A 27,228-nucleotide genomic window follows, 5' to 3' on the forward strand; every position below is an offset into this window, starting at 1 on the left:
GGATTCCTGCTTCGTCCTCCTGCCTCTTTTGATGATTTGTGTCCTTAAAGTTTTGCTTTTCCTCCAAGGGTTCTGCTTTCCCTCAAAGCATTTTCCTAAACACTTTCCTTCCTAAAACGGTCTGGGGCAAGCTGTTCAAATGAAGCCACTTTCTCTCAAGTTCGCTTGGTTGGAAAGCGGTGGGAGCGAGCAGCCTGCCTTCTTGTCAAGAACACTTTCCCTTTTGGCCTGAAATAATTCTATTTAACTTTTGCTTTCAACATGTGGCACTGAACCCTCTTTCATCTCGGAAAGGCAGCCGCCTGTTTCAAAAAAAGAGACTCTGCTAGCATCCTTTCTTAAATGTTTTGTTTGATTATCAACACTGCATCATCACTAATTTCTAATTATTGTCATGCATTTTTCTTGGCACTTAATGAATAAAAAGAAATGGCAGGAAAAAAAACCATCACTTTTTAAAAGCCTTCTCAAGTTGCAGTCGGGAAAATCAAAAGATTCGAATGTGTGCCGACTGAAGCCAGACTGAAGTCAGCCTGCAGGGTGGACTTCCCTGCTCCGCAGCTGGAAGGGCTGCCTGGAGCTCCCTAGACCTCATCCTGGGGCTCATGTGTCTGCGTTATCGAGGGAGCAGTGAGGATTAAGGAGGTGGCACTTTGCCCTGTCAATCTGTGTGGGTGATCGCTGCTCCCTGTGCACGCACTCGTCCTGCCAGGGGATGCGCTTGAGGCTCAAGCATTAGAGTCAGCTCATTTTACAGCTCACAACCATCCGCCCCTGGCAGAAATGGGTGTAGGGAAAAAACCCACAATTATGACTATGAAGGAATGTATTTGGGTGTGTGGAGGTTTTCAGACTTCATTATTACCCTAACACTTTGACATTGATGTATTGGATTCTAACACGTCTTTTGGGTTAAAGCCAGAGGACTCCAGAAAAGTCATGAATAAATGTGTTTAATTAGGGAAGTGGGTAACTCCCAACTCTGCACCATGGACACAGTCGCAGTGGAGCTCCGCTCGGTGACGTGCATCGTGGCCGTGCCCTTTAGTCAGTGTGGAGCACAGCTGGCGTGAGCTCAAGCCCAGCTGCTCAGGGGTGATGCTGGAGAGCAGAGGCCAGGCAAAGGCATGGTGGGTGCACTGCCTGCCCAGCCAGGTTCCTCCTCTGAACTCTGTCCCCGCAACCCCCTGCGGGCTTCAGACCTCCTGCTCTGATTCATAGAATGTGGGATGAAGTGAGCTCTTGGCAGCTGCCTTTGGGGAGTGGTGTGCCAGGGGGTGTCCTTGGTCAGCTGGGGGGAGCCCGGGAGAGGAGGGCTGGGTCTTTGAAGCCCTCTCTTCTCCGCCTGTCCCCAGGATTCATGGCCAACCAGGACTTCCAAGCGTGATTTCATTTGGAATAAAGGTGTCTGTTAAGGTGACCATCCCCAGGTTCCTAGGCACACATGAGTGTCTGGCAGGACTCATCCTGGTTCCCTCCACAGCTCATGTCCTGTACATCAGGGGACATGGGACCCTGGAGCCAGGTCTTCCGTGTCCCTCTGAGGACCTGGTGGTGGCATGCCCTCAGGGTGCCCTAATTTTTTACAACCACTGAGCATCATGGAGAAGGAGTTGGGTCCTCACCCTATCTCCTCAATGATGTGGAGTCCCACCCCTGAAGGGAAGCATGGAGTGAACTCTGCTGGTGGCGTGAACAAGTGCACACTTAGAGGGACAATTCTTGCACACTGTGCTACATGGATCCAGGGGAGAAGCTATCTCTGGAGGGTGAGAAATCCCTCTGGCTCCTGGCTTCTCTCCTCCCTCTTCATCACTCATCCTTCCTCTTGGGTTTTGTACCAGCACACGGCTGTCCACTCAGTGGCCAGTGTCTGCCTCTCCAGCCCCCAGTGGAGAGCACACGCCTGCCTCTCCCCAAAGCAGTATTGGCAGAACAACAGGCCTAACTGCTTGCTCATTTACACCTGGGACAGATAAAATGACTGCAAGCTGACTGAATTCCAGAATACTCTGTGTATCTGCTAATTAGATCCAGTGCTCTGTGATCTTTTAAGCAGACTGCACTAGGCTATATCCAGGTCCACATGTCAGAAGACCTGCAGCAAGTGTGAGCTGCTCAAGGTGGGAAGCCCAGGGTCCTGGCATCAGGTGCTGAGGCATGGTGGGTAGGCTGGGGTGGATGGTGCTTTCCTTCTCCACAGCTTTCTGCCCTAGGACCTTCACCAAGGAAGTGCATGGGGCACAAGGGGTGGAGTGCCCAGAATAGCAGGTCCCACACAGGATGCCCTAGGTACCAAGTGTAGCTCTGGAAGGGCTCAGAGCCCCACGTGGGTCTGGCTCAAGGAAAACTGGAGTCTGAGCTGGTCCCTCTCCATGCCTCTTTCCCAGGATATCCCCCCTTCCTTCCCATTCCCATGAAGTGCCTGTGTCCTTCAAGCACTCCCATCTGAGCTGCCCGGCTCCTCTTCGTGTCTTCAGGATAACTTGGTGGTGGTAAGCACATTCTGCAAGACAGGTATGTGGTGAGGGTTGTTGGTTTGAGTTCATTATCAAGGTCTTGCTTGAACAGTGACTTATGTATTTCAGCTAAAATAACCTGCTCATCTTCAGGGAGAGTTGGGTGCCCTCTTCCATGTGCCTGGCTTTCTGTGTTCCTCAGTGCCCCGTGAAGTGGAGCGATTGTCTTCCCTACTTCTCTTTGTTGGCAGCCAGCGGGGGGGGGGGGGGGGGCGGGCGAGGGGGGGGGAAGGGTGTGGCCGAGACACATCTGGAGACCATCCAGCCTGGTTTTGAACCAGCTCTGCAGAGCTGGTCCAGGGTAGTCATTTCCACCTCGCATGAAGCATTTCCTTAATCCACAGAGCCTTTCAAACATTACATTCTCTTGCTGATGAAATTACAAATGCCTATTGTTAAAAACCTGGAAAACATGTCAGGGTACACATAAGAATAAAACCCAACTATTTTCCCTTACAAAGGTAAAATCCTCATCATATCTAGATATTCCTGATTTCCTCCTAAATGTTCGTACCACTCCAAAGCACATGTGAGGTTGTTTCATATTAACTTCACTCTTCATCCAGTTTTGCACCTGATTCATTAGGAGCACTTTGTTATACTCCTCAGTACCACTTGTCAGTACTATGGCTGGGTGATCTTCTGTTGTGAAGGACACATTGTCACGCTTCCTGCTGGGGCTTTTCATTGAAGTCTTTCCACTTTCTCTCTTGGAAGCAATCCCACTGCAATCATCTATCCTTTTACATGGAGAAATGATTGGCCTGTGGGTTTCCCCCCCACTGTGTTCTCAGGACAGATCCTAGCATTTCCAGAAGACAGCGCTGCTCCTGGTCATTGTGCCACTGTGCTTCCAAGGGGACCCTTTTGTCAAAACAAAACGTCAAGAGACATTAGGTCTAAGTTAAGGAAAGAAACTCTACTCAGCAGAAGGCTTGGTGGATGAAGGGCCTTTGTTTCTCTAAGATGTCTTCCCTGTCAAATCTGGGGATCCTAGTGCCTTGTTTCCTATCCTTCTGGAATCTTCCAGAGGACTGGGCCAGTAAGACCAGCTGGTTCAATGGACAGATACCCTGAATGCTCCAGAGGCTCATCCTTCCCGACAAGGTTGATTCTAGTGTGAGAAAGGCCCAGATGTCCTCCAGCCTCTGTTTGCAAATACATACACAATTATATGGACAGGTAAGTGTACACCTGTCCACAGGTAATGAAGGCTTAGAGGATCATTATGCTGTAGCCTTCTTGTAGGTTTTCTAAGTAAACCTCATTTTTAGGGAGCCAACTAGAGCCAGTGTTCTGGGATACACCTCCTTTGCCTGACCAGAGTGATAATGTGAGGAAGCTTTTGGAATTATACTGTAAGGAGTAAGCGGATTGGGTGTTTCTGTAGTGGGTGTCCTTTGTTATCTTGTTCCCCAAGATCAGTTTTGTGACTTACTGTGGTTGTTACAACAGCTACGTGTTAGTTTGGATGCGAGGTGTCTTCCAAAATATCATGTGTGAGACACTGTGAGAAGGGTTAAAGGAGAAATGGTTGGATGATGAAAGCCTTAACACAATCATTGAGTGAATGCCCCGAGGGGGATGAACTGAGTTATAGCTGAAGGCAGGTAGGGTGTGGCTGGAAAAGGTGAGCACTGAGGCTGTCTCGGGGTATCTACTTTGTGTCTGGTAAGTGGAGTGTCTCTCTCTGCTTCCCGTGAGCTGCATCCTTTCACAGCACTTTTCCACCATGACGTTTAGCCTGTCCTTGAGGCCTGAGGGATGGAGCTGGCTGTCTATGAACTTGAGACTCCTGAACCATGAGCCCCAAATAAACTTTTCCTCCTTAAAATTGTTCTTTTCTGGCCTTTTAGTCACGGCTGTGGAGAAGCTGAATAAAACACTACACAATGCTGTGAAACTAACTGGACAGCATGAGGATACTATCTCCACCTGCCTTGGTACCAAAAAAAGAACCAGCAATTGATCAATATAATTGAACACTTTCTACCCAAATAATTGCATCAGGGACTTTGCATAAGTACACTTTTGCATTGGGTTTCTAGTAGCAATAACTATAAAAATAGTCATAATAATGATAATTTTAAAATATAAAGATTTAGAGAATAGCAAAACTCTTCTCACAAGTGACATGTTTTTTTTTTCCCAAAGAAAACTATTGGGATTAATAATAAGTATATCTAAGAATAAATAACACAACATGTATAATACTTTATAGAGAACACTGTTAATGAGAGAAATGTAAAACTTGATAAACGGATGGGCATACCATATTCATGGATACAAAGACTTTGATTTTGTAAGGGATATCAGCTCTTCCAAATGAATCAGTAGTTGAATACAATCCCTACCATCCTTATCAAAATCTGACAGTGTATGTAATTGTGTATTTAACTTGACAAGCTGATTCTCAATTTTACATGGTAGTGCAATGTCAAGACAATTCTGAAAACAAGGAAGATGATGTAAACATCTTTTATTTTAAAATGCCCAGCTTAATATAAGCTGTGTGTGGGGGGGTCCTGAGGTGCTGGAAATCTCTTGATCAAGTTTATGGGTAGACTGGTGTTTAATATGCAATATTTTAATAAATTTTGTGTTTTTGTTTTGTGTACTCTTTGCATATGGTGTATCACCAAAAGGATTTTTAAAGAGATGATATAAGATACAAATAATGGCCATGTTCTTTGAAAGCCCCAAGTCATGCTGGTTCTAAACATTTGATCTGTTTTGTAATTTAAATGAGTCATGACTTGAAGAAACAAAAAGCACTAATATGAACAATTTCTCCATTTTTGTTGAGACAAGGCATGTGTCTATTAAGATACTGATTTCTTGGACTTTTGGGTCTTCACTAGAAATGGGCAAGATGGACCCACCACTTCTACCCTCTACTTCTTCTTGCTTCTTCCGCTGGCCTTTTTCTTTCTCCTTCTCCTCAACCTCCTTCCTCCTTCTCTTCCTTTGCTATGGTCTTAATGTTAATGTCCCCCTCACCCCCACCTGAGACATTTATATGTTTAAACTGTAGCCCGAGGTGATGCTACTAGGAGGTGGTGCCTTCAGGAGGTGAGTAGGTCAAGGAGTGGGGCCTCCCTGATTAGGACTGGTGCCCTAGTAACAAAGACACCAGAGAGTTACCTTCTACTTGTTACCTTGTTGCTTCTACTGTGTGAGAGCACAGCAAGAAGACGGTGTCTACGAGGACACCAGATACTGAGTGTCCTGGTACCTGGCTTGCCCTCACCCTGGACACTAGTGAGTATGACAGCTGCATGTGGACCTGGGAGGTGATGAGCAAGCTCTGGGAGACCCCTGGCCAGAGCATCACCTTCCCTAAGGGTTGAATGTCACCACCAAGGTCACACTTGTGTAGATGCAAGCATGTAACCAGGGAGCACTAACACACGTGTGTGCCAGTGCCTCCCTGAGGCCACCCCTTCACCTGAGCTTCTCTTGCAGGGTGCATGTCCATTCTTGTCAACAAAGCATCATGCCTACTTCATTTTTGATCCAATGAGATCATGGGGATTATTTTTAATTAAACTTATTTACATTGAGTTCCTCAGAGGCAAACAACCACCCTCCGATTCCAGTGGTGAATCAGCATGTATAGTACTTCAGCTCACAACATGTCAAGTTAGCATAAAACTTAATATAAATAACTGAATTCATTTTCTCTCTTTCCCTGACAGAAGGCATCCTGGCCACCTCTTCTAGGATGCTGGTCTGCAAATTTTAAATTTTCAAATTTCAGAAGTGTTCTTAACAATACAAAACAGAAAGAACAGCTTCTTTAGGATAATATTAATGAGCAGTAGTGTAAGAAACCCAAGATTATGTGAATATCTACTTAGTTAAAAAGGGTGTTCTATAAATATAGTGGGGTATTTTATTAAAATTAGAGCTTTCTTTTAATTTTATTGTACTTTTAGTCTTTGAACTGCATTTACAGTATTTTATTGATGGTGACATGCTATAACAATAACTTTCTCTTCTAAAATAACCCATTGTATGTGCTGAGTTTTAAACAGGGGGAACATTATTCAGATAATAAGCCCTTTCTTCATATATTTTGAGCCTGTACCTTTGTAATGAAATGTAAAGTACTTAATCTCCTAAGCTGCACAGTCTTTCTGTAATATCCATGGGAAATTCATCAGTGTAAAGTGAATTCCAAGGGGACTTTGAAAATGTTCTCCAAGTGCAGTAAAAAAAAAAGATATTAAGAAATCAAGAAAGATATTGAGAATTACAAGAAAAATTAATAACACATAGTCTACAAAGTTTCAAGTGCAGTTATTTATATTAAGTTTTCTGCTAACTTGAAATTTTGTGAGCTGAAGTACTGTACAGGTTGATTCACCATGGAATCAGAGGATGGTTGTTTGCCTCTGAGCTTGCTCAGCAGAAATGCAGGGCATCCAGCTTGTGACATTCCACAGGATCTGAATTCATTTCCTCTCTTTCCTGACAGAGGGCATCCTGGCCACCTCTTCTAGGATGCTGGTCTGCAAATTTCAACTTCACCCATCTCACATATTGAGTTAGATACTAAACAACCTTTCTGAGTTTCCTGAGTATAGTAGGACAGTGGGAATTATTAGCTCATTCATTTGAACGTGGATATTGGTATGGATTTGGAATCATCAAAAAGTTTGGTCTATTAGAGAATAGACTGTTCATAGGAGTTTGGTTTAGATCAATCATTTTCTTGATGTGGGGTGTTTTGCTCCACTGGGAATATGAGAAAGAATTTGTGTTTTAAGTTCACCATGATCACATGATAATACAAGAAATTCAAAATTTAGATGGTTGAGCCCATCAAACAAAACAAAACAAACAAAACAAGTTTTGAGAACAGGGAGATTTGGAAAAGATGCAGTGAACCCGAAGCCGCTGAGGCTTCCTGTGGGTGTTTCAGCACCAAGGCCAGTTCCACGACCCTGCCACTGTGGCTTCCCGCCCAGAGCAGTGGAAAGGGGAGCCTGAAGGGTGCTAAGAGTGAATGTGGGTTTCTGTTCAGGGCTGTCAGAGGGAAAGACTGATTCTGACGGGCTCTCAGGAAGGGCAGAGTTCACCATGTTGCAAAGAACACCCCCCCCCGACACACACACACCTGTTATTCTTTGCAGGATTTCTGTCACAGGTGGAGGGGAAGTACAAGGTACCTGCATGAGAAAAAGAGGACCTCAGCTTCTAAGTTTGCTTCTGAACATTTCCCAAAGAGCCTGATACACAGTGTGGACAATGTAACACACATACGGAAAAGTAACCAAGCATAACCCTGACATTTAACAGGTGACACCACAAACCAGATCAGGAAACATCCATGCAACAGTCACTGAATTCAGTAAGAGACCCTCTCGGGTCTCCAGACGCCACCTTGTACCCCCTCCTGGCTCTGCCCCTCCCCCCCTTAAAGGCCACCAGCAGTGACTCCCGTGGAGGCCTCCTCCTGGCTTCCCTTGAGAGCTGTACCTGGTAGGTTCCACTCCTAAACTCAGGAGCTGGTTTTGTAAATGGAGCCAGTCAACACCTTGAATACGTGATCCTTCTGTCTCAGTCTCCTGTGTAGCTGGGATCATAGTCATGTGCCACCACTCCCATAGTGTTTTTGAGATTATTAATTACAATTTACATTTGATCTCTAATTTTAAAAAAGTAGATTAGATATCTTAGAATGATTTTTTGATAAAATACATAAGAAATACTTTAAATCTTCAACTATTCATATTATTTTAATTTGTATATTATGTACTTATATATTTAATATATTTAATTTATATTTTTGGTATATATGTGTTGAATTTTATTCATTTCAAAAAGCACTTGACTTTATATTTTAGTCTGACATATTATGTAACATGAACTAAAGGTAACTTTAACCATAGAGAATAAGTATGCCAAAACTTATTTTTTGTAGAAACAGAAAATACGGAAGCAGAGTTCACAAATGGAAAGGTAAGGAGCACAGAGGAAAATCCTCAAAGAGATTTCTGATTAAATTTAAAAATATTTGGAAACCAAAAAACTGAGCAGACTTCTCCTAAGGGTGACTCACATGAAATTTGCAAATGTAATATTATAATTTTTGATTATTCAGCCTCACGTATTGAAAAATATAATGAAAATAAAAAGGAGGACTATTTAGAAAATATGACATTTGAATAATCAGATAAAATCTCTTTAGGCTTATTATTAAAGGAAGGTAGAGTTTTTGTCAGGCAGAGAGAATGGACAAGGGTGATTCTTGTCCATGACTAGAAGCAACAAAATATCTCCAGTGCACTGTTTCACCAGGAGGAAAATGGTACTCATGAAATTGGCAAATTGGGCAAGAAAGAGGGAGCCTCATCCCATCAGCTGATGGAGTGTGTTTCTTGCAATATGATTGGATTCAAACCAGTGGTCCTGATTTCCCTTTGAAAGTGTGGCAGAAAATTTACTGTTTTACATCAAGAAATTTCAAGTGGAGAAAGAAAATGTAGAAGCCAAATTTTATGTTTTGAATTCAAAGAAAAAGTATTTTGTAACTCATTTTTTCATATTTTGTAACAGCTTTAGCTAAGATGGTATGTCTTGTAACTACTAGGACATAACACATCACTAGGACATAAAAATCCCATATGTGTAATTTCTACCCTGGGAAAACATCTGAACAACTCACCCAATGGAGAGCAGTCAAGGAAGGCAAAAGGGCGCAGAAGCTAGTCGATGTGACTTACGTGACGTTTATCAGCTTTATGGGGATGTGAAGCAGGATGAGATAATCCTGGTAGAGTGCACACAGCAGGGATTATTTCACAATCAGATGTTGGGATGGCAGAAACTGGGATGTGGTTGGAAACCTGCAAGTGAACATTGCCAAGGGTAGAAAATGAAAACGAGATTCATGCCTGGATCACAACAATCAGGTGGGAGGAGAAAGCTTAGGTCAACACTGAACCAAGTAAACACTGTTCATTTCAACCAGACTGTACCAAGGACCTTGTGTTGATTAATTAGCATTTATTATGTGCATTCCTAAGTGGCAGAAAAAAAAAGGAAAAAAGAAAACAGGGATATCAAAGTTGGTGACAATGTCACTGGTTTTGTGTCTGTTGAGAAATGAATATGTTTTGACCTCAGGAAAATATGGTTGAACAACTTTCAGTTTTAAGTATCCATCTTAAGTGTTCTCAGAGCAACAGCAACAACAAAAACAGTAGCTACCTGATAGATACGTTCATTAACTTGGTAATAACTATGGTAATAACTTCACAAAGTGCATGCATAGCTAAACATCAAGTTGCATACCTTCATATACACGAGTTTTATTTGTCAGTTCTATTACAATGTAACTGGGGAAAGCAGTTGAGGGCATGTGATAGTAGACAGGGAGGGTAGTACCCAGCAGGAGCTCTGGCTGAAATGCCCTTGCTCTGGGAGCACAGCTCGAGCTGCAGCGATGACACTTCTGAGGCAATGCACTGTTAATACGTGCTATTGTCTGCATCTTCCCAAACATGGAATCTCTGATCAAATTCGAGTTTACTAATTCTTGAGCACATAAGTGGGAGTGTCAAATGCTTGCTCTTAGAGAAATTCGATTTATTTAGAAAAGATAAAATGCTTACTAGAAGGGCTCAGTAAATCAACCGTTGACCCCCAGTAAATAGTCCATTTGGTCTTCAGCAGACAAACGAGACTAAGGCTGAGTCCGTGGCATCCACAGCTACTGGGTGTGAAGTGCTGCTTGCCAATGATGATGTAGGACAGCTCACAAGAAGCCAAATCTAAATTTAGATATTTTTTGTTAAGGGATTAGCATAGTCTGGAAGAATTTTTGGAGAACAGCAGGTTTTTCTCATGTGAAGTGTGGTGAAAATGACATTCCAGTAAAATGTAAGAACCAGGAAATGAGTGTGCTCGAAAGATTGTGACGAAGATGGTGCTGAGAGCCGTCTTTGATTCGTGATACGGACTCCACGGAGAGCGGTTTGAACAGAACAGTGTCCTGCTAGTTTGGATTTTCTTTACAATGTTCCAGAGTTGATCAATTTAGAAGAAGAATCTGTAGTTAAGAATTGAGTAAATAAAGCAAATGAAAAATGAAGACATTCATCAACTGTATGCCATTTATTTTATAGCTTATTTTTTTAAATATAGTTTTAATTGTGAAATAGATCTATAGGAAAGCTGGGCAGGTAGCAGAGAGTTCCTGTATTCCTCACACTCAGGCATGAGAAGATCAGTTATTCCTCTTTGAAGCTCTTGCTTTAAAAATGTTCACTCAAGTTTCTCATCTCCCTCACGTCCCTTCTTCCTGGAGAGGGAAATCGAACCTTCTCCCAAGGCCAAGCCGCAGGCAGTCAGTTCCCCACTTTGTGTGAGACTTTATTTGCCCTTGATTCTTGATGGATGGTTGTAATGCACATGAAATTCTAGGTTTTCCCAGGGCTCAAATCATATTGTTACATTGTATATATGGATGGATATGTAACCATAAATAAAATTACTATGTATAATTACAATGCACCAATAAAAGTCTAAAATATATAATATTTGTATTTTCTCCATTTTCTAAAGTAGTCCTGACACTATAAATTTTTTATTTCTTCAAAATAATGTTTGTAACTATTTAAAAAACATTCTAGTTTTTTTCCCTTTCCAGCATTTGAAATACTTCACTCTTCACTCTCTTATTTGCTTGCTTTCTGATGAAAAACACTGTAATTTTCCCCCTTGTTTTCTATAGATTAGATTCACCCTGATCTCTTTCATGGAGTTTTCTCTTTGTCATACCCTACCTCCTTCATTTTGATTACAATACGCCTCTGTGTGTGTGTGTGTGTGTGTGTGTGTGTGTGTGTCTCAGTGTCTGTGTATGTGTGTCTCTGTGTGTATGTCTGCGTGTATTTATGTGTGTCTATGTGCATGTGTGTGTCTGTGTGTATGTGTATGTGTGTGCCTGTGTGTGTGTCTGTGTGTCTGTGTGTGTATGTATGTTTCTGTGTGTGTGTGTGTATGTGTCAATCTGTGTGTCTGTGTGTATGTCTTTCTCTGTGTGTGTGCGAGTGTGCATGTGAGTGTGTGCCTGGTCTTCCTTGGACTTCCTGGGTGTGTGGTTGTGCTGACATTGATTCTAGAAAGGTCCTGGTCATTGCTTCTTCGAGTATCTCTTCTACTGATTTTCTTTCTCCCCGTCTCTGGTTCCAATTGCACCTGTTCTAGGCCCCGTGGTTCTTGGGGTCTGGGAGGTTGCTGTGGACGCACGGTCCGGCCCGGCTGCCTCTGTCTACCCCTGAGCCCACCAGGGCTCTTGGCAGCCTGCTGGGCCTTCCAGCTTTCCCTGCACTTCTTCCTTAGAACCCGCCCTCTGCTTCGTCACCCCATCTGCTCCAGCCCGCTGCCTACTTTCCCCACTGGATCCCTTAACATACAAATCAGAGTTATTTTAAATTCAATAGCTGCTAATTTCAACATCTGTGTCATGTCAGTCTGGTTTTGATGCTTATTTTGCTCTCAGACTGTGTTTTTTCTTGCCTCTTTGTGGGCCTGGTGATTCTTTTCAGCTGGGTGATGGAGATCAAGGTCTTGTTGTCACTGGAGACCCTTTGTGTGAGGATCTGCGTTGATCCCAGCGTTGGGCTGGTTAACGCTCGCTGAGGTTCTAGGTGCAGGGGCGGAGACTGCAAAGTGCTCTCGTGGGCTTTGGTTTTTAATCCCCCAAGTTGTCTTTGAGTTTCCCTGAGAGCACTCCTTAGGTGGAGTCTGTGTCTTGTGGCAACTTTCCTGAGTCCACTGAGTTCTGGAGCCATCTGGTGTGAATAGGGAGAGCGAGGGGAGTGGTCAGTAAGGTCTGGCTGTGGGCTGGCCTCGCTCAGGTTTCTCCCCTCCTCTTCTCTCCTTGCTCCCTCCCTGCTCCCTGGCCAGGTTTCCTGGAAGCCTGGACCCTGTCCACAGTTCCCCTTAGTGATCAGGGGTGGCCAGGGGCTGGCGTGGGGTCCACCTGGGATGCACTCTGTCCCGCTGCTGGTGTTTTTCACTGGAGGCTGGGCATTTGGAGATCTGTGCTTCTTCTCCATGATACCTCTTCCCTCGCCCCTTCCCCAGCCACAGGGATCTGCTCCAGATCCTCCCCAGGAGAACCTGGTGTAGGTCCTAGACGTGAAGCCTGGGAATGGCTGGGCTCCCTACCCCTCCACCCCTACAGTGGCTTCCAGAAGTTTCTCTGTCTCTTGCTAGGCCACACTTGGCCTCCAGCACCTCAAGCCCTGTGCTTGTCAGAGCTGAAGCAGGAAGACTGCGGGTTCGCAGCGGATCTGAGGTACCCAGGCTCCCTCTTCCTTTTCCGTTTCTTTCTCACTTCTCCCTCCCCCCTCTTTTTCCACTTGAAGTTAACTGAGATTCTAATTGATTCATTTTAACTGATTTACTTGATTTGACAAAATTAAGGCCCATTAAAATGATTTTTTTTCAGACATTTTCTGCCACCTCGTGTTCCTTTTCTTCAGGGGACATAATTGGTGTAGCCTGTAAATCCATCTTGCTTCTTCCGAAGCCTGGACCACCTCTGTGTCTGTCAACTTCTTCCCCCTTGTTGGCTACTCCCCATTTTCCCTTCTCCCCCACCCCCAGTGATTGCTCATATGTGCTGGTGTGTGGCCTGATACAGGCTCTGCATTTTGACACTTTCCCCTAAGGGATGCTGTATCTGTTCTGGAAGGCTGGCTGGCTGGGCCTGTCAAGGCTTGGTGTAGGTTTCACCAGGGATGGTGGCTTATTTAGATTTTTGCTTCATCTGAGGGTGAATCTGTTAGGGCTGGGATGTAGGACATGGTCCCACTGTGTGGCTCTGCAGAGACTCGATGGAGAGGTGTGTGGCCAGCTTGGGTAAGACTTGCCCTGTGTCCCCTGGCACTCGGCAGCCAGCCTGGAAAGGTTTCTGCTGGGCTTCTCGGAGTCAGACTCGACTCATCCAGCAGGAAGCTCCGAGGCTATCCAGCATTCGCCTCTCAGTTTCTGGTGCTTCCAGACTCATGTGTCTTGCTCCAGTATGATGGCCACTGTCCATCAGCACTGTCCACTTGTGTCTGCCACGGCCAGAACTGTCTTCAGAAAAAGCCTGGTTATGTGTTTAGTGTGCAGTCACACACCGGCGCCCCTTCTTTCAAGGGCTGTGTTCCTCCAGTTTCTTTCTTTTCCATGTTCTTCTCCAAACAAGTGGTTTTGTTGTTGTTGTTTGTTTGTTCCTACCTGTTGTCAGCTGGAGGGCCGATCCAGTACAAACTTCCCTAACCTTTGAGTCAAGATGTATCTTCCTGGGTGGGGTTGTGGCTCAGCAGTAGAGCGCTCACCTGGCACGTGCAAGGCCCTGGGTTCAATCCCCAGCAGCACATAAAAATAAATAAATAAAAACAAAGACACACACACACACACACATCTTCCTTTTTAAAATCATAACTATAAACTCATTTTAATTGCACACATTATGGGTCTCACTCACATCCCTGCATGTGTGGTTTGACAATGTCCACACTTTCTACTGCTCTGTTTTTCGCCGCTCCCTGCCCAGTCCCCAGTTTCATCCACTACCCTGTCCCTAGTAGTCATTAAGGTAAACTTTTCCTTCTTTCTTTCTTTTTTTTTTTTTTAAGTTTCCACATATGAAAGAAAACATATCATGTTTATGTTTCTATTTCTGGAATCTTAACATAATGACCTCTAATTCCATCAGTTTTCCTACAAATGATATGATTTTATTCTTCTTTATAGTTGATTAATTGTCTATTATGCACAGATACTGCATTTTCTGTATCTACTCGTCTGCTGATGGACATCTGGGCTGATTCCATAGCTTGGCTATTGTGAAAGATGCCACAGTGATGCAGGTTCCTCGTTTGTATGCTGACTTCACTTGCTTTGTGTGCACACCTAGGAATGATAGGAGTGAATCCAAGAATTCATCTGACTTTGGATTTGGGGGACTTGTGAATCTGTAGAAAATGTTCTTCATCAATGTAATGAAATTCTCAGCCATTATCTTTTCAAATGTTGTTGCTATCCTCTATTTTCCTACTTTTTCCCCAAACGCATCTGTGATAGTCATGCAGACTGTGTTCTAGTTTTCTATATTTTTATGTTATTTTTTCCATTCCTTGGTCCCTCCATCTTCCTTGAAGATAAATACTTTATATTTTTTAAGCTATTTTGCAATATCTTGATTTTCTCTTTAGTTGTGCCTAATCTGTTGATAAAACAACCCTTTGCATTTACTAAGTTGTTATATTTTTCAGTACTAGATAATCTTATTTTTAATAAAAAAATTACACACACACACACAAACACCCCTTTTGTAGCCTTTTGGAGTTCAGTTCAAAAAATACACTTTACCAGGAAACTTCTTGTATAGCCTCTTGCAAGCTCTGGATGCTCATTTCTCTCTCCTCAGCTTTGAGAATTCATCAAATTTTCCCATAGCCTGCAGCTTACACTCCAGACTTGGCACATGATCCTAGAGGAAAAGTATCCCCAAATGTGGTTCGTTCCACATTCCCCACATTGGAGCTTGGCCAGTCTTCTTCCCTATTCCGTTAGCTCTTTTTTTCACTTTTATGTTTGTGCACTTGTTCAGAGAAAGTGGTTTTCCATGACCTACTCCGTCACTGTTGGAGACAGGAATCTCTTGCTGTTCTTAATTTGGTGATCTGGTCCCAGGTCTTCTCCGTTGTCTTGCATCCTGTTTTGTCGTCCAAAGTGCTGGTCCTGCTCAGTGTGTCCACTGCTGGCTCATCGGGGGGATTTCCTCTTTGTGCGTGTTTTAATGTTTGATCATGAGCTCATTTCTTCCTCAAAGTTGATAAAATAATGGTCAACTGCATTCAAGTCAACAAAAGTACATAACACAAATTAAGGTGAAATAGGACAGTTTGATTTTTCAACTTATTTCAGTTTTATGGTTGTATAAAAGCAATAAACATAAAAATTTCACATTTATTTTTACTAATGTTTGCACACTTTTAAGAATCATTATATGACAAATTATGTCAACACTAGGAGGCCATGAAGATGTTTAAATTTAAAGCAGTTCATGTAGCAACAAGCTCATCCAAAAGGCCTGTGCCCTAAGAGCCTAGACCATAGCTCAGGGTGTTTTCCATGGCACAGAATGTTTTCTGCTGTGTTTTAAGCTGTGAGCTATATTTCTCTGTCTCTGAGCAAACCCAAGTTGAACAGCACTTGGAAAAAAATCCAGCTCCTAGCAAATGAGACAAAGGTGCTAAAACAATGGTTGAACCTAAGTCTTAATCCTAAGAAATCCCTAATCCTAAGACGAACTCACTTACAGTTGTCATGGGAGAGCTATGTTTCTGGTGGTTGCCTCATTCAAAGTGTTATACAGAAGCTCAACGTTGTGCTTAACCTCTGGGTGAGTTTAGGAGGGCCAAGATGACTGCTGGTATCCACCAGTTCCGAGCACCTCCTTGGCATTGGTCTGTCTCCTGCTGGGGACCTTGGCATCTGACTGGAGGAGGTGGTGGCAGAGAGCCTACTGCTGGGGACATGTAGGACACTACAGTCGTGACAGTATGTGGCGAATCTCATGGCAGAGGCCAGACTCTGCAAGACCGAGAACAGGATAGCCTCAGTTCTCTTCCTTTCTCTTCTGAGGTCACCTCACGTGTAAGGTTTTCTGCTGAGAAAGGTGTGGCTGCAAAGTTGTCCTCCAGGAGCCTCTGACTCTTCTCCTCCCCTCCATTCTCTCTGGCCCTGTTCCAACACACGCAGCACAAACCTTTGATATGTTCTGAGACCAGTTACTTTTCAGTATGAAGAGGCAGAAAGGATGACCGGTGGCCAGCAATGGAGGAAGGGCACATTGACCCCATTTGGCTGCTCTTTGCTGGAGCGAGGTGTGACGTGGCTCACCTTCCTTGCTACCATTTGTTTACCCCCCTATGAGTCCTCTAGGTCCCTCTGCCCCTGGGACTGCAGCCCCTCTATGTCCTCTCCTGATACTGTCTACCTTTCACTGTTCTGCAAAGGAATACAGGAGCCTTTCTTCACCGCATTTCCAGGGTAGAAAAGTCACAGCTGACTCTTCACCAGTACAATGCAGATGAAAAATGGGGTTCTGCGGAAGAGGTGCTTCTGAGGGGGAGCTGCAGGACTCAGCCTCTAGGGGGTGCAGTGGGATGGGAGGGCTAAGGACCAAAGAAAGGACTTCAGCTTTTAGTTAGATGACTGATGGGTTAACCATTGGCTGAATATGCCCGGAACATGTCTGAACACCTGATAGGTATTTCCACAAAGGTAGGGAGTTCAAGGAAGCATTCAACTGAAAGAGAAGCATCACTGCAAGCTCGTCTCTGTTTCTGAGGTTGGGGGTTCAGGAGAGCAGGGACAGGAGCCCCAAGACAGGTCCCTGGACACCTTCTGGGGGCAGGTGGACGTCAGGTGTTCTTCATCCTCTCCTGGGTGGAGATCCAGAGGGATGGGCGGCACAGGTGTCCTGGCCTCCTGGTTCTCCTGAGCAGGGAGATGCCAGCTGAGTCAGTGAGGGCTGCTTTCAGCTCTCCTGCCAGAACGTGGTGAACATGAGCTCAGCACGACCATCACTTTCAAAAGCAGTTGGCTCCTCTCCTGAGAAGTGAGTGCTACTCTTTTTTTTTCTTTTTTTTTTTCATTAACAGGAAAACAGTTAGCATTTGAATCTAGCTCCAAAAATTCCATTATTCTTTTGGTATCTCCCCCCATTTATGGTCAGTATTGAACATGGACGTGGGAAAATCAATCCTGAGGCGGAGAAGCCATTTCGTAAGAGCCACACGAATAGAACAGTAATTGCTGCGAGTCAAGAGCAGGCTTTGAAATCCCAGCCCTGTTGCTGCCCATGCCTGGACTCTCTTTTGGAATTGTCAGAAATCAATATGCAAAAAGCGTATGCTGGGAGCAACTTAAAAAAAAAGAAAGAAAGAAAAAAAACCTGTGATCACTGACCTAGAAGCAGCACTCACAGTCTTTCCTCCTGGTGGTCTGGGAGAGCTGCTGATGTCCAGGGGGAGGAAAGAGCACGGTGAGGTGGGCAGCAGCGGCCTCGGGGCTGCAGTCATGTGGGTTCATGAGAGCATCGAGGAGCAGGTCGACAAAACTTTGACAAATGAAGTTTACCCTTTGATAAAAGGACGCAGTTTTATTACTTTTTATTTCCTAAGCCAGGATTGACCCAGGGTTGTTCAACCACTGAGCCACATCTCAGGTCCTTTTTAAGAGTGCCTTTATTCTTTCTTTCTTTTTATTTTATTTTTCATTAACAGGAAAACATTTCACATTTGAATCTAGCTGCAGAAATCCCATTATGCTTTCGTTTTTCCTCCCAACTCGGTCGCACAGAGTTGCTGAAGCAGACCTGGAATTTGTGGTCCTCCTGCCTCAGCCTCTGGAATCGTTGGGATCACAGGTGTGTGCACTGTGCTGGCTAGGTTTACTACTTTCAAATACGGGTCCTCACGCAAGCTGGCTGTGGAAAGAGCAGCTCTGAGGGGCTTTGATTTAGTGAGGAAACTCTGGGCTCTGTTCCCAGCCCAGCCACCTTGTTCACACTGATGCTTCCACATGTACCTGAGCCAATTCTGCTTCTGGAGGGGGTCTTTTGGTGCTGACTCTCCACTGAGCCTAAGGAGGTGGCCTTCTGTAACATGGTCTATAGATGGGTCTCACAAATTCAAGAATAAAATCCGCAGACAGAAGGGTGGGAGCCAAGCAACAGTATTTATTAGAGTAATTGAAAGAATGCTGAGCTCCCAAAGGAGAGGGGTTCCAAGAGAGGGTTGCTGGTGGGTGTCTGTTGGCTGCGAGTTTTTATGGGCTTGATCTGTCCTTATAGTTAATTGGGAGATTGACATAAAAATATAGGATTTAGAAAGGGGTCAATCAACTCTCTCTATTTTGTCTTCTTCAGCAAATCTAGAGAAAGTGACTCATAGATTCATAAATCATTAAGCCTGAATCAGCACAAGGACTGGTTCTCACCAGAAAAAGTGCTTTTTTAGGGAATATTTTGTGGCTGGTCATTGCTAGGGGATGTTGAGGAACTGACCTTGTGGCTGGGACTTGGGTCAGAAGCTTGACCCTTCTTGTTTTCTCCTTTTCTTCTCCAAGACCCTCTTCCTGGGCTGCCTACGCAGGGTCCACCTTTCTGCCTCACTTGCTGGCCGGCCCTTTGCAGGTCCCAGGCTGGGAGTGGCTGTGAGAACAGTGGGGCCACCTCCCAGGCTGCCCGTGGCTGGTCTGCCTGAAGGCTCCACTTAACCAGATCCTGACTAAGGGGACAGTTACCCTGCTCCAGGAGGGCCCTCCTTCCCAGCGGACCCATGCAGTCAGTGCTGATGGAGGACCGGAAGACAGATTCTGTTCTTGCCTCAAGGCCCCTGGAGTCTACCCGGGGGGTGACTTCTACAAAAGCAGGTCGGTGCACTAGGGGCCAGGGAGGGCCAGCACAGCTTTCTCAGGCCTGGGGAGCACGGGGCGGGTGAGGTCCATTCTGCCGTGGTGGAGGTGGGGTTCAGGAAATTTGTGCAGCCGCCACGGTGACAGGAGAACAGAGAAGCCAGGTGGCCGGGTCCTGATAGTCAAACCCACCCTAGCATTCACATTTGATCCCAGTTCCATGGGGAGCTCCCCTGTGATTTATTTATTTACTTTTTATTTTGTAATGATTTTTGATGTCCACCTCTCTTGTGAAGGTAGCACAGGGAGTCCCGCCATGTCCTTCATCCAGTCTCAACCTCTCATATCACCATGGTGTGGTCCTCACAATTCATAAATCAAGCTGGTGTGATGCTGGTGACTAAACCTGCGGTCTTTGTTAGGACTTTACCAGCTTTTCCAACATGGTTCTTTTGGGGGCCAGGATTCAGTTCAGGGTCTCAAAGGCTTTTCACCCTCTCGTCTCCGCCAGCCTGAGACAGCTCCTCGGTGTTCCCTACATCTTCTGTGACCCTGGCATGCTGGAAGACGACCGGCATTGGGTAAAACCTGCTCAGCTCGGGCTGGGTGACGGCTCCTCGTGATCAGAGAGAGGTCGTGGGTTTTCAGGAAGGGAACCACAGGGGGGTGTGCCCTTCCTAGCACCACAGTGGGGTTCCTGACACCCACCAGCCTCCACGGATGATTTTAATGTGGATCATATGGCAATGTTTCCCGTGGGGCTTCTAGTGAAGCTGGGTTCTCTGTTTCAATTTCAGAGAGAGATGCTTCGCTCCTCCTTAATTCTTGGCGCGTTGATTTGAGCGTTCACTGGCCCCAGGTTTTACTAGGGTGTTCCAATGGTGACTTTCTGGCTCCCTCATTCCTTCTATATTTGATGACTGGAATTTTTCCATGAGGAGGACTTAACACTTGTTTACTAATTTGGTTGTTTATGTCAGTATTTTATTCATTCGTGGGTATTTATCTGATTTGGGGGTTCCATGTCCTTTTGACAGGCCATCTATCCACCCACATGCCCACCCGTCCACCCATCCATCCATCTTTACTTATTTCCTTATTTTATGGACCACAGAATGCCCCAGGCTCGTTTTCATTTTCCCTGTCCCTAACTAAAGTTATGATCTGTTTTTAGCCGAGGAGGGTGTGATAAAAGCTGTTTGGAAAGACCACCTTGTGGAGGACGTGGGCGTGTGGAGGGCAAGTGCTGACATGGCCACTCCAGAACCAGCTGTGGTCGAGTGATGGGGACACGGGCACAGCAGAGGGTGTACAGGAGGTAGGAGGCTGGCTTCTCTGCCGCTCGGGGAGAAAGGTGGGGTAGGACGCCACCCCCGGCTTTTCCGAGGACAGCCAGCAGCTGTGCCGATCCTGGGACTGGGAACAGAGGCTGCTCTGCAGGCTTCCAGCGGGAATCTATCCACGGGGCCTCAGGCTCCTCTTCTCCTTCCTTCCCAGGGTTTCTTTCTGCTCGGTTCTCTGGCTCCTCCTTCCCTATCAGCACTTCACTGAGTTGTTTTGCTTTTGAAAGCAGGGCCCCATCGCTTGAGACGTGTGGGGTGACCTTCCTTCTTGCTGGGCCAGGCACTGTCATCAGAGCAGAGAGACAGAGATCAGGTTAAGGTGGCTGCTCCCAGGAAGTGAGTGTCATAGACAAGTGAACAAATAAATAATCCAGCTTATTCTAAAGAGTGGGCTAAGACAGGGTCATGGGATAAAAAGGAACTGAGTGTGGACCAGGGGTTAAGAGGTAATACTTGGGGTTTCCATTAAAAAGGACCTTGGATCAAGATCTGCATGAAAGAATTAGCCATGTGCAGATCCAAAAAGCCATGCATCTTAGCTTGTTTTGTGCTGCTATAACAAAACACCTGAGACTAACTACTTCATAAGGAAAAGAGACTTATCTGGCCTACAGGTCTGGTGGCTGAAAGGTCCTAAAAGCACAGCCTGGTGTGCATCACCACAAGGCTGAAGAACAAATAGTGAATTTGAGCAGACAGCTAATCACCTTCCTCTTGGCCTTAACTCCTAAAGGCTGTCCTGCCTTAACACCACAGCAGGGACCAAGCTGCCTGCTTGTGAACCTTTAGGGACAGACCATACCCAAACTGCAGCAGCAGGCAAAGATACCAGATTGATCTAGATGGTTTCATGTGGTCCTGCCCCACCCAAATGCAAATGCAGCTTCCTCTCTGCATGTCCCCAGATGCAGCTTCTGCGGTGAGGTGTCCTTCCCCAGATGCAGGTTCCGCAGGACATCACTTCTGTCCTATGACGCACTCATGGAGATGCTGCTTCCTTGGCAGCCTCTGCACCTCTTCTCTGTGGAGAGGAACCAGGCTGAGCTGAGGCACGGCTGTGTGAGAGACGGGAGTGTCTTCAGCTCTGTATTCGCCTGATATTTGTGTGGCTGGGCCTGGGTCTCCACTCTGCCCTGGCCCAGCGTCATACAAGCTCAAAAAGAAGGAACCGATGACGGCAGTGCGGACTTACGAACTTGCCGCAGCTTCCCTGCCCAGTTCAGGGCCATCTTCAGTATCAACATCTCTGCTGTGCGGAGGGTTTTCCTTTGCTTCTCTGTCTCCTCCCACGCCCTCCTCCACCCCCAGGGACCAGCTCTCTTGGTTCTGCTGCCTTCTGCCTAGCTCCTGGGTTTGGCCAGGGGCACAGGAAGAGAGCCTCTGGTTTCTACTGTGAGGCCCCCACATCTTGGCTGATTTCTGTCCCTAGAGCTGCAGTTGCTGTCTATCCAGCGACTCTCCCTGGGTTCTGGAAATTATGCCTTCTTTTCCTTTGGGTCAGGGTTCCTGGTCCCCTGGTGCTGCTGCTGTCTCTGTAGTGCCACGTGCTCCTTTGACGGTTTCTCTTGACTCTGACCACACCTCCATAAACAGTGCCTCCCAAGGTGGACTTATTGCTCATGCCGTTCCTCCCTGGAACCCCAGCTGTGATCTATGAGAAGCCAAATAATGATGTAGCAATAACAGCAACAGAAATTTTAAAAATCCAGCCAAAGGACGTCAGTGGTCTTGAGGAGAGTCTCACGTGAACTTTGTTTTGTTTTTCTACTTCTGCACAGCAGAACCCATCCACCTGGAGTTTAAAACTGCGGGACTGGTTGGCTCACGGTGCTGGAGACCCAAGGCCAGGCATGTGCTGTTGGGCTCCCTGGGGACCCCAGGGGACTGAAACGGAGGTGTTTCCTGGAGGCTCTTCCCAGGTCATCAGGCTGATGACAGGCCTCTGTCCTCTGCAGTAGCTCTTTCCATTCTCTGTGGCCACCAGACGTGGCTGGTCCCAGCACCAGAAGAGCCCTCCTTGTGCCCTGTGGCTCCCTGCATCCTCACAGCCAGAGTGGGGGACTTCTTTCCAGCAGACCCCTCTGACCTTCTTCCAGAAACATCCACATCCTGTTGAGGCTCCTCTGATCAGCTCAGCCCCTGAGGATGGTCTCCTTTCTCAAGTCAGCGGTGCGCTGCGATGTGGCTCAGGCCATGCGAGCCCTCACTGGGTCATCTTGGAGTTCCACCCACTGCAGCCCTGAGTCCTGCTAGAAGGTCATTTTGCTCTTAGCTCCTGACTGTCTCCCTCGGGCAGCTATGGACAAACCACACAACTTTGTTCTCACTTATGTGTGCTGCTGGGATCTTTCCCAGAGACTTACTGCTCTCCCGGGAGGTATCCGGAACCAAGTGGAAGGTATTTATTTTCCTTGCTACTGGGGGAGATACCACATGGCAGGGCCTTGGGCCCGGGTACTGAGTATCTCCATGGATAGGGAGGGTCCTGAGCAGGGATCTCTTCTGCCCACAGGTTCTCAGAAGACAGCACTAAACCACAGCCCTGCTTCTGTTGTTCAGCACACCACAGCTGCGTCTAGGAGACTTCTCCAGCCTGTTTGGGGCAATAACTTTTGCCCAGTTTTGGATGAGGTGTCCATTTTTAGAGTATGAGTGGGCTTTGGGAACCTTGAAGGTGAAAACAGAAACAAAAGCAAAACACATAATAAATGCCCCTAAATGACACCAGCAACAGAGCCTGGGGATTGAGGCTATTAAAGACTAAGGATTCCAGAACAGTTTCTCCATAGCTACCTGAGGGAGACTGACGCTCGTCCTGGAGGATGGACACTGTGCCTGGACAGTGTCACTGGACACCCTTGAGCTGCAGTAGCTGCCCAAGTCCAAGGCCCTGATGAGTCTAATAGATTCTCTGTCTCAAGTGTGCCCCCCTCTTCACTGCCACTTCCCAACTCAGTGACAACAGCTGTTTCTTGACCCCACTCTGTGAGTGGCACATCCTAAGGACCAGGGGTTTATGGCTTGTCTGTATGGTTGGGTTTCCCCCAGCCTCCGCTCACTGCTGCCATTCTCCATTCTGACCATCTCGAGCAGTCACGCCGCGTAGTGATCAAAACCCCTCGGTACTTCTCTGGTGCCTGGCGCACTTCAAAGCCCTCGGAGGCGAGACCCACCCTCTCTGATGTGGTTCCAAACCACCTGTCAGGTCCCGTCCCAGCCTTCAGACCCCTGCTGGAAAAATCAGCTTCTCTTTTTTTCTTACTCTGCTTAATCCAGGTCTTTCTCTTAGAATTCATGCCTCGTCTCTCTGCCTGTGGATCGAGAACTCATCCTGTAGACACTTTGCTAGGTGCTTGGTCATCCGCTAAGAATTGGAAGCAGGGTTTTGAAGAGGTGCTCGCCCCTCACCGTTCACAGCAGCATCAGTCACAAGAGGTAAAATGTGGGGGCAACTCAAGGGACCTTTGGGGGATGAGCAGACTGAAAAACTTGGCCATGTACATGCAACGAGGTGCTATTCAGACTTAAAACGGGAAGGGATTCTGACACACGCTTCAACTTGGATGGATCTTGAGGACATTAAACCAAGTGATATATGCTTTTTGTTACAGAGAGACAAAACCCTGCCTGATTCCACTTACATGAGGCACTTGTGACAGAAAGAATCAGAGTCAGAAAGATGGTGGTGGCCAGGGCCTGGGAGAGGAGGATGGAGTCACTGATGAGCACCGAGTGTTTGCTCCACAAGATGAAAAGTGTGTGGAGGTGGAGGTGGTGGCAGCTGTGTACTGCTAGGGATGTAGTTGATGCCATTGAACTTCTGTGGCTAAGACGGTAGATTTTATGTATATTTTACAACAATTTAAAAAATCTCAGAGAAAGAAAAACTGTTTCCTAGAAGATGCACTTTCCCCCGTGGCGAAGGGGCTCCTTCCTCTGCTCTGTCCCTGTGGGCAGCTTCCTCCGGAAGGACTCGGGGGCCGGAGCTGTGCCTGACTGAGAGCACTGGGTGAGCTGGTTTTGTGGATTGCCACGGCCTCTGTGGGTTGACAGCTGAGAGCATCTGAAAGGTTCTTTCCTTTTCTGGGGACTTTGAAAATAGCGCATGAAGTACGCGTAGACCCAACAGGTTGATGTATTCAGAGGCCAGTGCTGCCCGGCTTTGTGGGTCACAGCCGTGCTCTGCATTCCCCCAAGTACAGGGCTTCCCCGTGCTCCTGGGCGCCTCTGACAGAGCCCACGTTTCCCAATTCCTGGTTCCTGAGGTGATTGAGCATGATGCCCTTGATAACTAGCCAAAGGAAGTTGGGTGGTACACAGTGTGTAGGGGTAGGGTCGGTGCGCTGTGCCCCATTTCTCCATCCTCAAAGCTGACTGGTGCAGAAGACCTTTCTCAGATGCATCTTTAATGACATAAAGTTCATTGAATATCATGGGTGTTTTTCACCTGTTTCTTCCAAGAAGAAAAGAAAAGCTGGTGGCTCCAGCTTTACCAGTAGATAGTGATACAAATCCTCTCTGGGCCACAGACCCTGCATATACCTGCTCCACATGTTCTCCTAGAATGCATGACTCTCTAACCTTGGCTCTTTGCGATGGAGATGGGGGAAACCATTTGCTGATGTCATTCTCGACTGAGCAGCACAGCTGTGGGTTCCAGGGCCTCTTTATGTTGGAATATTTAACACGTGAGAGATTGGCTTTTCTCTAATGTGGTTGGCTAATATCATGGGAATTAAAGATTTGATTTTTTCCATATCTCTATTTTATGAAGATTAAAAAAGAAATCCATCCCAACACCCTGCCTGAACCGTCCCCTTAGGACATCTGTTAGGGGGCATGTTGGAAGCCCAGGAGAGCCTGTTCCAGTCTTGGTGGCCCTTGTCCATTTTCAGGCTACAAGTGCGGAGAAGGGACTCTCACCTGGCACTGTTATTGGGACCCTGGAGCTGTGTGCAAACTGGGTTTCTTCCAGAAAGTCTCTGTACTCTGCTCTGTGCCAGGCAGAAAGCAGCATCTGAGCCCTTTACAGAGGCTGAGCGGCAACAAGTTGGGGGCTGCAAGGGATTTGTCTTCAGGGTGACCCCCAGTGTTCTGAGGTCCCAGTCAGAGCATGTGCCCACATCTGCCGCTCCCTGGAGGGCTGAGTTCTCAGAAGCAGGCCTGGAGGTAATGCTCAGTGGGGGGCCTTTGGGACCAACAGCTGTGAAGGGAGGGGGCAACGGGATGGGGCAGAGGGAGAATCAGGCTCGATGCAGGCCTGGTGAGAGCTCTGTTCAGCTCCAAGAGGGCTCTGGAGCTGAATGACCCAGTAGAGTTGTCTGGGATTAGCTGGTCCTTCACATCCCATCCTTGACCAAAACTGGGGGAGAGCGTCCCTGGGCAGGGTATAGGTCTGCTTGCTGAGCTCCTGTAGCTGGAGCTATCCCTGAGAGGGTGGTGGAAGGCTATCTGAAGAAGCCATGGTATCTAAGCCATAAACCACTAGGTTCACCATGGTTCTGTCCAAAGACCCACCACACCATTCACTGGGTTTTTCCACCAGTCTCAGAAAGAAAGCGCAGTAGTCAGCTTAGACAACACTACACTGCAGTAACAAAGAATCCCTCATCTCTGTGGCTTATTTGAGGGTTATTTCTTACCCACACTCAATATCAAAGGAAGGCCACCTATAGTTCTGGTCTATGGACTCTTTACTCTGGGTCACAGATGACATCAGTCCTTGGACTTTACTGGGCTCCAGGCAGAGAGAAAGAGGCCACAGGGCCGCAGAATGTCTTTGAAAGCTTCTGTTTGAAGGTCCCATGTCACTTCCACCATGTGCCCCACATCTGCCGCTCCCTGGAGGTCAAGGCAAGTCATATATATGATCAGGTCTGCCTTTGTGGGGTAAGGAGGACTGTCCTCTCACAGACTGGCACAGATTGGGCACAGAAGTGACTACTTCTAGGATACCTGTGACCTACAGCAATCGAGAGCGGGGGCCGTGCTCCAGAGCTCCCTGCGCAGGAGCGTGTGGGTGCTGGGCCCTTGCAGCTGAACAGGACTTCACAGAAAGTGCACACTCCCAGAGGGGCTATGAAAACTGACGGTGGCGCCAGGACACTGTTTGCTTTAAATTCTCTGGGGTTTTTTTTGGTGGTGCCAGGGATTGAACTCAGGGCCTTGCTCATGCAAGGCCGTCACTTTACCAACTGAGCTATATCCCCAGCCCTTCAGTTCTCTTTTTCCCCAGAACGTGGGAGGGCTGATCACAGCTGCTCCAGCCGAGGCGCAGATTGCCCAGGAAGCAGAGCCGAGTTCCACCCAGGGCTGGCTCCCTGGCGGTGCCTGGCCAAGGCGGTCTCTGATTCTCCTCCCCCCCCCTCCGCGCAGGAGGCCTTTGTTCCTTTCTTCCTTCTTTTTCAAACCTGCCTTCAGAGAGAGCACTTGGCAGGCGGTGGTTCTCCGCCACGTGGGCTAGCAAGAAGCCCTGTTCTCCTGTGATCCGCTGTTCACAGAAACCGAAGCCTGGGCTCCGCGGGAGGTGCTTGTCCTTGCTGCAGGGCCACGCTGGCCTCTCGCCCTTCCCTGTCTCCCCAGAATTGCTGGTTGGACCAGGTGCATTGACTGATCCCACAACCTCAGAAGTCCAGAACCGAGGTGTCCCCAGGCTCTCTGTGGAGCCCCCAGGGAGAACACTCCCGGCCTCTCAGCTTCAGGAGGGTGCTGGCAACCCTTGGCTTCTAGACCCAGCACCCAGTCTCTGCCTCTGGATGTCTTGCCCCTCCTCATAAGGACCTAGGCACACTGGAAGGGGTCACCCACTGACCTCACCTTAGCGGGGTAGCCTCATACAGATCCTATTTCTGAGTAATGTCACATTCCCAGGTCTGGTGCATGTGTGTGGGACACAGGCTAACCCAGCAGAGGGTCACAGCTGCCAGTTT

The 27,228-nt window shown here is 46.9% G+C and overlaps 1 long non-coding RNA gene across 2 annotated transcripts; it reads left to right on the plus strand.

The window, feature by feature from the left end:
- Positions 1-18,584: 18,584 nt before the first annotated feature.
- Positions 18,585-25,057, plus strand: LOC144365746 (uncharacterized). 2 transcript variants are annotated; one of them, XR_013424528.1, is made up of 4 exons: positions 18,585-18,974; positions 19,468-20,274; positions 22,078-22,697; positions 22,812-25,057. It is a non-coding gene; the product is annotated as an uncharacterized LOC144365746 (long non-coding RNA). The 2 variants fall into 2 exon arrangements; XR_013424529.1 differs by having other exon boundaries at positions 22,081-22,697.
- The last annotated feature ends 2,171 nt before the right edge of the window (positions 25,058-27,228 follow it).

Source organism: Ictidomys tridecemlineatus, chromosome 1, assembly GCF_052094955.1.
Source record: "Ictidomys tridecemlineatus isolate mIctTri1 chromosome 1, mIctTri1.hap1, whole genome shotgun sequence".
In the NCBI taxonomy this organism is placed as follows: Eukaryota; Metazoa; Chordata; class Mammalia; order Rodentia; family Sciuridae; genus Ictidomys; species Ictidomys tridecemlineatus.